The 13,057-nt window shown below is 35.4% G+C and overlaps 1 protein-coding gene across 11 annotated transcripts in view; it reads right to left on the reverse strand.

Moving 5' to 3' along the window:
• Nucleotides 1–13,057, reverse strand: part of LOC122713978 (AF4/FMR2 family member lilli-like) — a 446,526-nt gene that overhangs the window by 427,276 nt on the left and 6,193 nt on the right. Inside the window, exon 1 of one of the 11 annotated variants that reach the window (XM_043934892.1) lies at nucleotides 3,768–3,904. The exons of the other annotated variants lie outside the window; for them this stretch is intronic. The gene's annotated coding sequence lies outside the window, so the exon portion shown is untranslated. Of the gene's footprint in view, nucleotides 1–3,767; nucleotides 3,905–13,057 lie in introns of those variants that run through there. 11 annotated transcript variants of the gene reach the window in all.

Raw genomic sequence — 13,057 nt, forward strand, 5'->3', positions numbered from 1 at the left:
AAAAAAAAAAAATGAAAAAGAAACGTTGATTAGATTAGATAACCGCGATATAAAAATCGTAGTTTGACGCTGTCTTCTCCCAACTCGTGTCTCATCCATAAAAAATGATTTCGCGTGGTTTTTTTCCATCCCGCGAGCGATTTTAAGATAATCCTGAGGTATCGGAATCAGAGGTAAATGGTTCTATTCGCGTGACAATCTTGGTCAAAACTAATCTCGAACTAATAAGGGAATCTTATCGCTTCGAACGCGTAATAATTCTTATCGCGATAACGTTGGGTGGACGAAGCGGATTTCACGGAATACTTGAAAGAAAGACTGGCAATTGGAAAATAGGATTGGAATCGAATATGTTGTAAGAAGTATTATGAATTGTTGTGAAATAAAAAGGGGTAAAATATAAAAATATAAATTTTTTTAAACTTAATTTGATATTTGGACTAACTTTTCTTGTGAGCGATTAAAAAAGTTATTTGAAATTTAATGGAACTAAAATTCATAAAGTTTCTTGTAAATTCTAATTCGTGAATAATGAATATTGAATGTCATTAAACTTAACGCTTTACTTATGGACTCAGGAATAATCCATAATTTTAATCATTCTAGCACTCGTCTACAAATTAACGAATAATTACAGGTACTTATAATATTCCGAACCATCGTTCGGAAATATTCCTACAATTTGGTCAATATGGTTTCACGTTAATCGAGAATCCATACAATCGTTTATAATTGATTAATTGGATAGTAATAATTGGAAATGTTCGAATAAGTAAAATGCTAATATAAAATGTGTAAGAAAATTTGAACATTTTTCTTTTTTTTTTTTTTTAAACATATGTTAAATCGTCTTTCGAAAAATACGAGAAATTTTATTCCGCATAAGGAAAGAGATAACGGAATTATATTTGGAACGCGAACGCGATAACCTCGCAATTCTATTAGAAGAAAAAAAACTTTCTATCTAGCGTAAACTGTTTATTTTAAATCGATCCATTGACCAATATCGATAAATTAGAATCATCTTTCGGTTATTTTCGGTTAACTTCGGTAAATTAGGAATTGCGAATCGATAAGCATCGGTAAATTAGAAAGCCTCGATCGTAAAGCCGATCATCTTTCGGTTATCTTCGATCGAACGGCCGAACTTAACCGAGAATAGTCGAAGCGCGATCGCTTCGGGATTCGGACATTCTCGGTTATCTCGTTAGTTTTACTACTAAATTATCCCATGTATTCGTATAACTCGGACAATTTTTATCTAAATTACGAACATTCTTCCACGATATTGCACGAAATTATCGGAAAACAAATAAAAGAAACATAACGTTTTTACTTTATTTATCCAATGTATACGAAATTCTACTCGAGAAATCGTTGGATTCTTATAGATATCTGGAGAAATATTCACGTGATCGTCGATGGAGAACGCTTGGCAAACGCAAACGTGGCGAGTTCGAGCATCCGCTTTGCGCGTACGAGGCAGGGAGACAGTTAAGATATAAAGAAAAAGAAAGAAGTTGGAAGAGGGTCGGGAGGGAGTAAGAGGGGGGGAGTAAGAGTAGCGCGGAACAATTTTCCGTCGCGCAAGTAAGCCGCTTACGAAAAGCGGGCCCGAGGCGTTCCACTCGTTTCTCATGTTACTCGAGAAGAGTTATGGGGACGTATGTGCCCGTTCAACGGCCGGTAGAAAATGCCGGGAAGAAAAACGTTTTCGTTCGAACCGTTTGTTTTCACGGGGATTTCCACGGCCGCGGCCGAAGAAATCGTCCGAAATAACGCTCGCTCGAAATTCCATTCCTGACCGCCAATCAAACTCGAATTTTTCTCACCCGATCGATAAGATTTTTTTCCACGGATTTTATCGACGCTCGTATTTTTTAATCAGTTGAAAGATATCGGTCCCTTTAGCCCGTGAATTACAGTTACCATTCGAGAATTCGAACTCGAGAATTTTTGTACATACGTGTATAAAAAAAAAGAGGGAGGGAGGGGGGGGAGAACGATGTTTTTATCAAAATAAATAATCGTAAGTTGAATTTTCATATGGTATGTTGATTGAAATAAAGAATATTTGTTGTGAAAAGGAATTTGACTTCCATTTGAAAAAATTCTCGTCTGTTCAGACGTATCTACTGATCTAATTAAAAAGTTTTTTAATGATCATTTCTTCCCTCCTTCCTCTCCCCTCTTTTTTTCCATTTTGTTTATCAAAGTAAGGGGAATTTGATTAATTTTCGTAACACAATGGGATATCAAGCAAACGATATTAATAATACTAATACTGCACGAGTAGCTACTCACTGCTAATAACTAGCTCACAAATATATCTGTACTAATTTTAAACAAAGATTTGAAATTACGAATTATAATTATTATTTTTGCGGTAATTTTAGACAGAAAACAAAAAGGCTCGCATGTGATTCAACCTACTGCAAACGAGCAAATACAAACTCTCTTTTCGTTCAATTCTTTTTTTCTTTTTTTTTTTTTTTTTTTTTTTTTTTTTTTTTTTTTTTTTTTTATTTTTAACCTCTTTGATAATAATCGTTCGCTTTTTACTTTCGAAAACTAATGAAGGGATTTTTAACGAGTGAATCAAACCATGGATGGAAATTGCCGGCAAATAAACAGAGATATTTTATTAAAAATAACGAGACCGATGCAACAACAAAGGTAACAATAACCGATCCGACCTTTTTCCATCGAGACCACTGCAATCGTCCGATAATTAAACAATAACTTTATCGTTTCGAAAGATACGCAATAACGGGAAAAAAGGAAGCCGTTGCATATAACGCGAATTTAATACTCGATATACAAATATCACAATATGACGAGCCACAATCCTTTCTCGGTATTCTTCAATTTAAAAAAAAATTAAAACCCTTCTGCTGAAATCAAATTGATTTTCTTCGGTCCATCAATTAATCTTCCGTGAATCGTTTTCCTCGGAATTCTCTATCCAAATCGATTAAGATCTCTCATTTCAATTTGAAATCCGAGAAGCGATCGTTCAAATAATCTTACAATTTTTCTACGAATACATATTCCTCGGTTATCTACTATATATATATATATATGTATCCGTTTAATCAATAAGAAGTTTCGTTTTTATTCGTTTGTTCAAAAAATAATTCATCATCGCTCCTCGAGACAATCGTGTCCAACGATCTGTGTGCTATATTGAAGAATTACCAGCTGCCTACGTCTATTCTATCGATCGAAGGAATTACGAAAGGATCTTTCCCGAAAGGCGGGCGTAATACGTATCAGAATACTATTTCCAGACATGCGAGCAAACTTGCAAGTTCCGTTTCATTTGATAATCGAGCGATCTACATAGAACAACCACACGAAATCGAAGTTAACAGATACGACCTCTCCGTTCCAATGACCAACCGCAGTGATCATCAATGAATACAAATCGGCCGATTATTAAGATATAATTGACTTTATGAATTACTATGTTCCCGTGCTAAAATAAGACAAAGTGTCATGCCACGATGTCAATTCTGTTTATAAATATTGGGATTACGAAAAAAATTTATTACGAGATCGAAACAGGTTGGAAAAGATTATTAAAAAAGTTTGCTCCAAGGAAAGAATAATTTAGATAAATTTCGCAAAAAAGATAATCGTGGAATTTGTTTGTCAATCAAGATCGAACAATATATATATTTCAACGACGAGGCTCGTCATTGGAGAGAATAATCACGAAAGAATTGCTTAATTATCTTAATATAATGGAAAAAAAAAATAGATACTTCTAGTAATTTCCTAGTAATTTTTTTATCGATTAACAATAATCGACCAACGCAGGAAAAACTTCTTTCTTCACGATAACCACGCGAATCTAAACACGGATTAACAACGATATGGAAAGAATCGAGCGTTCATTTATTATCGATATACCTGGTTTCGTTATCTTTCACCTGGTGATCAGTTTTTTCGCCGTTTCGCCTCTCGAAACACTTGGCTCGAAGCTCTTTCTCTCTTTCTCTCCCGGTCGAATCGATATACGTGCACGAATGCGGGGCTTCGAGCTTCGTCCACTTCTTTCACGTGACTACCGCAGAAAAAGAGGGACGACCGAATCAATATCTCTCACACAGACTTTTCGTGATCGCCGACGTCGACGTCGTCGCCGACGCCACAGCGTTGCTCATCCTCCCTCCCCCTTATCCCCTCCTCTCGAAGGACGTCCTTCGATGCGTCCGCATCGAATTCGCGTACGAGCCACTGAACACCTAATTGTCCGTTTTCGAGTTCACGAAGCCTTACCCTTATCGAAACAAGCCTGGCAACAATCTAATAGGGAACAACGATAGAAATTAAGCGCGAGTTAACGATTGGAAATTAGTAGGATGTTGTTAAAAAATTTCTCGATATCTTAATTTTTCGTTTCAAAACGAAATCGAGAAGTTGAAAAATTCGTATAAAAAATATATATATATATATATAAACGTGAATTCTTTTTATTCTGGAGAAAAGAGCTTTTCGATGCGATTATTAAGAAAAGAAGAAGAAGAAGAAGAAGAAAAGAAAGAGAATAGAGTAGAAAAATATTAAAAGTTGGGGGGGCAGCCTCGTTATCCACCTACCGACGTCTACATCCCGTGAACAAACTGATACGCGTTAATCGGATCCCACGGATGGCTGCATCCCTTTGATCTCTCGCCGATCACGCGAGAGTTTGACGTTTCACCTTCGAGGCGCGCATCCACCTTGAACCCAGCACGGTCGCGTGTCTACTTCATAACGCCGAGATCCCGCCCGATTGTAAACAACCAGTGATCCGAATAACCAGCGCCCGGTCTACCGTACCGGCTGGTCTGGCAAAAAGGGAGCAAGAAGGGAGAGGGAAAATCATTTTTAACGTTTCCGATCGGCTACTCCCGATTGCTCCGCAGCCTCGTTGTTTCGCGCGCAAAGCTCGGCTTACACGCGCCGTCCTGTCTATCCCGTTCAGACATTTCTTTTTTTTTTTTTCGAAGAAGAAGAAATCGAATCGAAAATGATCGAACGAATCCGAATTTCGAAAGGAATTTACTTTCATTTCGAATGCGTAAGGGAAAAAGTGTAAATTCGTCTCGATTGGAAAGAAAAAATCGATCAAGCGATAAAATAAGATCACAGCTTTCATCCCTCGAATTTATTATCTCGATGAATCGTACGGGATGAACATATCCAAAGTGAAAAAAAAAAAAAAAAAATGTAAATCAACACGTGAATTCGATGTGATATAGAATTGCTATAGGTAGCGAGCGAGATATAATTTTTATAAGTGATACGTATTTCTGTCCAGTGTGGGGCCGTGTATTACGCGTGGAAGGTCACTCGAGCTGCACACGTAGCCGCTGCTCGTTGCTTCCACGATTTTTCCTTCACGCGGGTTGGATCGAATGGAATGGATCGAGGGAAGGGAAGGGAAGGGAAGGGAAGGGAAGGGAAGGAAGGAAGAAAGGAAGGAAGGAAGGAAGAGAAGGGAAAAAGGGGGGTGAATAAAATGGAAAGGGGAGGGAGAGGGGGAGAAAAAAGGAGGAATTGAAATTAACGGAATGAAAACGAGCATACCTCTCCAACTGGCAACGAGCTTAAGGGTTGTCGCTGCCTGTAATGGAATTAAGACCGATTAAATTAGCTAAAAGGATTTTGGGCATACAACATGGTGGATGGAACGGTCTCGATATTGTTACCGATGAAAAAAACTCTTCTTTTTTTTTTTAAATATCATCGTCCGTGAACGAACAACCCCCTTAGATTATACGAATATGGATAACGATAATAATCGTAAGGAGATATTACTTTGGGAGCAAGGCGATCGAAAAATGCCTGGCAAGATGAAAATGAAATTTATTTGAAACGTTTTAGGCGAAGTTGAAATTAAAATTGCTGTGTTAATACATATCCTTAATCTAAATTAATTTAATTGACGAAAGAAAATTCGCAACTTCAAAAAAAGAAAAAAAAAAGAAACAAGCTGCCCCAAACGAATCTTACAAATTATTTACATATTTGAAACGTTTTAAGCGAAGTTGAAATTAAAATTGCTCTGTTAATACAATCCTTAATCTAAATTGATTTAATTGCAAAAAGAAAGAAAATTGCAACTTCAAATAAAGAAAAAAAAGAAACAAGCTGCCCNACATTATTTACATATGGAAGCTAATTTTCGAATAAAAAAAAATTATTTACATTTACAAATTATTTACATATGTGAAATATTATAGGCGAAGTTGAAATTAAAATTGCTCTGTTAATACAATCCTTAATCTAAATTAATTTAATTGCAAAAAGAAAGAAAATTGCAACTTCAAATAAAGAAAAAAAAGAAACAAGCTGCCCCTATCTTACAAATCATTACTACATTATTTACATATGGAAGCTAATTTTCGAATAAAAAAAAAAAATAATAATAATAATAATCGTTAGAATAATAATCGCAACAAGCGCCACGATCCAAATTTCGGCCGAGACGAATTCACGAAAAGAGACGGGTGTGTGGACAGTGCGAGAGTGAAGAACGCGGTGTAGAAAACGGGAAACTCGAAGCGAACGCACGGAGAAGATCCAAATTACAAGGAGGGGAGGAATACATTTTTAGAGCTGGGTGGAAGCGTTATTTTTGATACACTTTGGGAGGAAAGGAGGGAGACAATATTTACGAGTTTCCATCGGTTGTCGTATCGTTTGCATTCTATAGAACGCGTAGTGTGTACGAAAAAAAAATAGAAAAAAAAAAAAAAAAAAAAACGAAGAAGAAACGGATTCTTTAGAAGGATCTTGAAATTCACCCAGTCAAGTAGCGAAGAGAAAGACGTCTTCCTCATTCACTGTGCGAATACGCGCATCTGTGTGTGTGTGTGTGTGTGTGTGTGTGTGTGTGTGTGTGTGTGTATGTGTGCAGCTCTAAAACCTCCGCGCCGAATTCCAACGCGGTCTGATGTCTTCCTGCCGACAAGAAATATTTCTTCTCGTTCGTTTTTGCATATGCATCCCTGCATTCCAGGGCATCTGGTATACGCGAGAGGACGACACAGTATCGTCTACTCGCGCGACCATGCTACACTCTCTTACGCATCGGCGAACTTGAAGAAACTTTTAGGGTATCCGTATATTCCGTAAGTTCGAAGCCGATTCGCTCGCTACGAAAGTTCGCTCATTAATGGATCGATCGTTGAATCGTACGATAGTTGAACGTTATTTTTAATGGCGGTGTTGCGAATACCATTTATCGATGGAATACGAAAAGTTTAATCGCTTGCTTTATGAATTTCTGAATTGGGAAAATTGGAAAAAAATGTCGAGTACAATTTTTGAAAGATACTTATTGCAAATTTTATCGAAAAAATTGGACGATTCTTCATATATTTTACCTCTGCAGAGTTTTATTTTTTGGTACGATTGGTAGAATCGAAATTAAATATCGATCCGGCATTTTCGAAGAAAGAAATTAAAAATTTAGGGATAATTATATATAATAATCGAACTGATTATGCTTATGCTTTTTAGAAATTGATTAATTGTATTTTTTTTAATAGAAAAGGAGGAATAAGATCAACGCCTCACAGCGAGTATTTCTTGAATTATTGCTAAAGATAAAATTGCTGAGGGAGTCTATCAGACTCCCAACTTACCAGTTACGGGTTAACTCCTTAACTGATTGCTGGTAACGTAAACGAAAGTTTGGATAAACCTACTCTTCTTGGTTAAATTACGCTATCTAACCATTTTGGACCGCCTAAAAAGTTTTATCATTTTCTTTCTTCTGTCGTTCTTTTTAGGATAAATAAATTGAATTACCGTTTCTAGATTTCTAAAAACTTTGTACGCGTTTTACTTAATTTTACTTGAAAGGTAAAATATAGGTGGAGCACCGAAATATCGAATCATCTCTTGAAAAATGAAAAAAATATTAGAATATTTTAACTGAAGATGGCAGCATTGCATGGACCCTCGAGAACCAACTCTCGAAGTCACATATCATATCATCAATATGATCGCAATTATTTCCATTTGTAATTATTTATACGAGAAATTGTATAAAGAAAATTTCCAACGATTGTTTACTTCAATATTATAATCCTATTTGTATATGAAAATACCAATATTATATTATTTTTGTCGATTTTAACGCAGAAATGTAATAGATTTGAATGATAAATATATAATTAATAAGAATTACTGAATTCCTGATCATCGTTGATTATCAAAAGAAAAAAAAAAAATAAAAAACCAAAAAGAAACAATCGAAGCTTCCCTTAATTCTCGCGTAACGTATACACCAATCGGGGATTAAAGTCAATATGATCGTGACGACAATAAATGTGAAATGTTTTCCCAGTGAAATCAAAACTCAGGTGCACGGTTTTTATCTATCCATGTTGTTTGACTCTTGCCAGCCTTTTAAGAAGATTGTCGGATGGTAGGTATACTCCTATAGAATTGTGTTCTTTTGTGCGTGGCCATAGAAGGAAGGTATATATGTATAACTTGCAGGGAAAACCTCTATGTCTGCGGGAGCAATAAAAGCCCAAGGCCTCCTCCTCCTCCTCCTCCACCGATACCGATGGATCCTTCCATCGATCTGCATTCACCACGGTTGACACGTATTTCACGGTGGAACCGCTGTGACAGGTGTTAGACAATCATCGATTATCCCCGGTTTGACTATTCCCAACCTGCTATACCGTCCATTTTCCCTTCGACAAAAATTCTTCCTTCTCCTCCACCAATATCGACGAAACGCTCGAAAATGTATTTGTGCGCTTTCCACATCAATTTTTTTTGTATTTACGTTGTATTCATCAAGATGTTTCAAAAAAAAAAAAAAAAAAAAAAAAAAAAAAAAAAAATGATAGTAGCAGATCCTGTATCCTTTACGCTCGTCGCAATTCTAAAAAATCTCCATTACAAGTTTCCCAAATAACAGTGATTTCATCCGACAATTATCCATGATGTCATCGTCCATTGGATCTCAACGCACGCATCGCTACGCATCGTACGAATTTTTACTCTCTAAATTCTTACTTGGTGGAATCGTTCGAGAAAGATTTGCTTTTGCAAGTCGAAATCCTTGACGTTTCAAAAGTTTCAAAAATTTCCAAATATCTTCATAATCGAGAAAACGACGCATCCCCGCGATTAAGATTACATCGCGAATCGTCAATCGTTCGAAGAGAGAGTTCTGGCGAGTTTTAAATATAATGGTGCGAAGGGGGGGAGAGAGGGCGGATTCGAGGGCTAAGTATTTAAAACAAGTGAAATTTCCCTCGTGGAAGTGAGCTGAACGAGGCAACTTCCACAATAAGAGCCGAACACGCCATACTTCGAAAGCCAACGGTATTATCAGCTGAATGGAAAACAATGGCGATATTGATCGGCGATTCGCGGGCATCAGTTCGAACCTACACACACGCGCGCATACGCACACATGCGCGCGCGGATTCGATGTGTTTCGGTGCAGCGAGTGTGAGCGTGAGCGTGGGTGGGAGCGCGCACACGCGCCATCACGCTATACACCTACACTTTTCGGGAATTTAAGTGGCTATGAAATAACAAGTTATCTGATTTCACGATCGAGCATATTTCGGGAGGAAATATCCGTGACAAGGGAAATTATCCGGATGATTATCAATTAATTTTGAAAAGGTAATTATTGGAAATTGTAGTGTTCTAAATTTTTTCCTTTTTCTTGATAATTGTGTTTTAATTTCTCCGAAAAGAAGATCCGAATATTCGTCTATAGGATGATACGAGAGTTTGATTAAGCGTTACGTAACTATACAAATAATGGAAGTTATCGTTTGGTGATTGTGCCCTCTTTGATTGAATTGAATTTTCGTTGGAAAAAAAAAAAAAAAAAAAAAAAAAGAAGAAAAGTTGATACGTAATACGATAGAAGAAAAAATAATACAAGACATTGATTTTCGCTGTAACTGTATCGGGTATACGTTTCAACGATCGAATACGAATGGACTGTTTAATTGTTCCGGGTATCACGCGGAAGAGTTTGAATAATAGGATTTCGGATGTAGTAGTTTAACGTTGAAGAGAAATTTATACGGCAGTAAATAAAAGTTCGAAACGATTCGTCCGGTTCGTATAAGTATTATATTTCCTGTTAATCTTTTTTTTTCTCTCTCTCTCTCTCTCCCATCGATTTGATATTCATATTGCAAGTAACAGAAATTTATCATGTTAACTCATAAATAACATAGGTATTTTCCTCGTTTTCGAAAGGATGGAAATGAAGCAATTTATTCACGATTCTTCACTTGTCAATATATTTCTCCCTCTCTTAAATGGTTTATCATTCGTCGTCTATAATAATTTATAATTCCTTTCGACAAATATTTCTTTGATTTGTTTGAAGCAACGTACGTTAGTAAAACGCGACAAATATTCGTGTTTAACATTTTTTTAAAAATTTTGGATCGTTATATTTAAGATTTTAGATTGTTGGTTAACAATTTTTCAACGATTAATTTTTTTTTTTTTATCAATTTTAGATATATTTAAATTCTTAATAATATTTGCTGAAAAATTTTTCTGTTGTTTGAAATGTATATTAATTCCATGCTAAGTTAACAATATAATATTTAAATAGTAATTTCGATATGGCTTGTGTTAAAAGTATAGAAATAACGTGAGTGAAAATTGTAAGTACATACACATGTTGTCAAATGTTTAAGGATAATTGAAATGCAAATGATAAATTTTCCAAGAAAAATTTATTTCTCGCTAAATATTCGTTATTCGTTGAATAGGCTTGGGTTTTAATTTTGCCTTGTATTAAATTAAACGCTTGATATTAATTGTATTTATTTATTTTTCATTCAAATTTCAAAAATGTAACCTTCAGTTAAAAATGAATAAAATAATGGCAGAGAAAATTATTTTCGTTCAAAAAGAAATAAATTAAATAAATATTTCTATACTACTTTTTGCCAAGTAATTTTTATAATATTTGAAATAAATTCATTAAAACACAAGATATATGTTTCACTATCCTAATTATACCACCTTCAAAGATCATTTTACAAACATTAAAAGCATCTCCTCATTAAATCAGAGACTACTTTGTTATAAAATTAATGCAACAACGTATCAAACGTTTCCCTTGCCAACTTCATTTTCCAAGCCAAGAAATGCTAAAAATATATCATCTACGTATATATATATATATATACTGATATATTTCGATAAATTATTCCTCAAGGGAATGAATTATTTTTCATTAATAAACATCGAATTAAGAGTGAAATGAAAATTCCTCCAAACTAGGAATAATGTCCAATTACAAAAAATACTTTCGAAAAACTCGATATTCGTTCAAAAGTCTTAACCTCAAAAAAATTCCTACTCTTAATAATAATAAAATCAAAACATTAATTATCCGAATACTAAAATTGAAACGATACTAATTTAAAAAAGTTAAGAAAATTTGAAGAATGATGCCTTCATCACGTGATATGCAAAATTCTTAAATTAACGTGTTTGATGTTACATTCGAATTGAAAAGAAAACTATGCGAAAGAATACATTCGCAGAGAGGCGCCACTTCTCATTACATTAGGAAAAGCATGCGCATCGCCGGCGTGTCGCAACGCAGTATCATTTTCACTAAACTCGAGAATGGCACCGCTATAACCTCTCGACTATTTCGGTAGAAATGGCCGTGTAATTACACGTTGAATATTTTCCGTCGGAACGAGTCTTCATGCAGCGATCGTTCTTTTCCTTTTTTTTTTGTTTCTTCTTTTTCTTTTTTTTTTTTTTTTTACAAACATCGACCTGCACATTTCGAAACAGAAAATCGGACAAATTATCGCAAAATTATTTCTATATATGTAATTAAAAAATTATTAGAATAATTATAAAGATGATATTAGATAAAACAAAATATTTCTATTTTTTCGCATTCCGATTATTTTCCATTTATTTTATTAATACCAATTTACGTTGCGTCAAAAGTCATAAAGCTTCGTGCATAGTAATAATTATTCGAATATTAATAAAACTGACTGAACGCTTCTTGTTTTTTACAATAATAGAAAGGAAAAATTCTTATTTCGTTTCAATATTCTACAATGCTAGAAAAGCATTGAAAAAAAAAAAAAAAAAAAGTTAAAANAAAAAAAAAAAAAAGGTAAAATAACTATTATCTTTCCGCTTATTTTCTCTTTGGTAAGTACAGGTATAAACTTCGCGTTATGAACAATACTCTTAAAATCATTGAACAATATTCCACTAACGGTGGACTATAATACTAAAATCAAATTATCTCAATATGCTGGTATTCTGGCATTCTTCTTCGCATAATAGACCCCTCGAGAAGTGAAATAAAAAAAGAAAAAAAAAACAAATATGAAGAAAAAATTCACAAAAGAAGAGAAAAATATTCCATTCGCCTAGACGAACAGAATCTGGTAAAATACAGAAAAGACAAACGCGCGCATCTCCTACCCTACCGATCAAACAGACTATCGTCGGTCGGCGAAATATAATTAGATTTAACGTAAAAGTGTCGCAATACAGGGGACGTTGCGGGGACGCTAAAAAACCGCTGGAAAGCAATTTGACGCCACAGAGTAGATGCATCGGGACGCTTTGAAGCCATAAATTCGTGCAGGATGGCGAGGGCGCGACTACGGAGAGGCAGCCGTCCAATCGGACGTCGCGCTCGGCTTGCTCGTTCATGCATTTCAACGCTTGCAAATCATTCATTCTGACTCATTGTCGAGAAGTCGGCCGCTATACGTGTACCGTCACAGTGCAAAATGCTCTCAACGATGAAATTCCACATGGGAACATTCTACACGGCCGTGTGTGCACGTGAGCGTGCGCGCAACGAAACGCGTTTCGACCGTGTGTGCCCTTGAATATTTATCGTTTTCTGCGAAATCAAATTCTATAGCAATGAATGTACCATCAGCCCCGGCTAGTTCGCTAGGAAAACAGAATTACGATCGGCCCGCTTTTAAATTAAAAACAATCCGACCGTTTTCTATCCCCTCTCTCTAATTCTCGTTTTTTTTTTCTTTTTTTTTTT

The sequence above is a fragment of the Apis laboriosa genome, unplaced genomic scaffold (genome assembly GCF_014066325.1).
Source record: "Apis laboriosa isolate Shangri-la unplaced genomic scaffold, ASM1406632v1 scaffold112_cov148, whole genome shotgun sequence".
NCBI classification, from domain to species: domain Eukaryota; kingdom Metazoa; phylum Arthropoda; class Insecta; order Hymenoptera; family Apidae; genus Apis; species Apis laboriosa.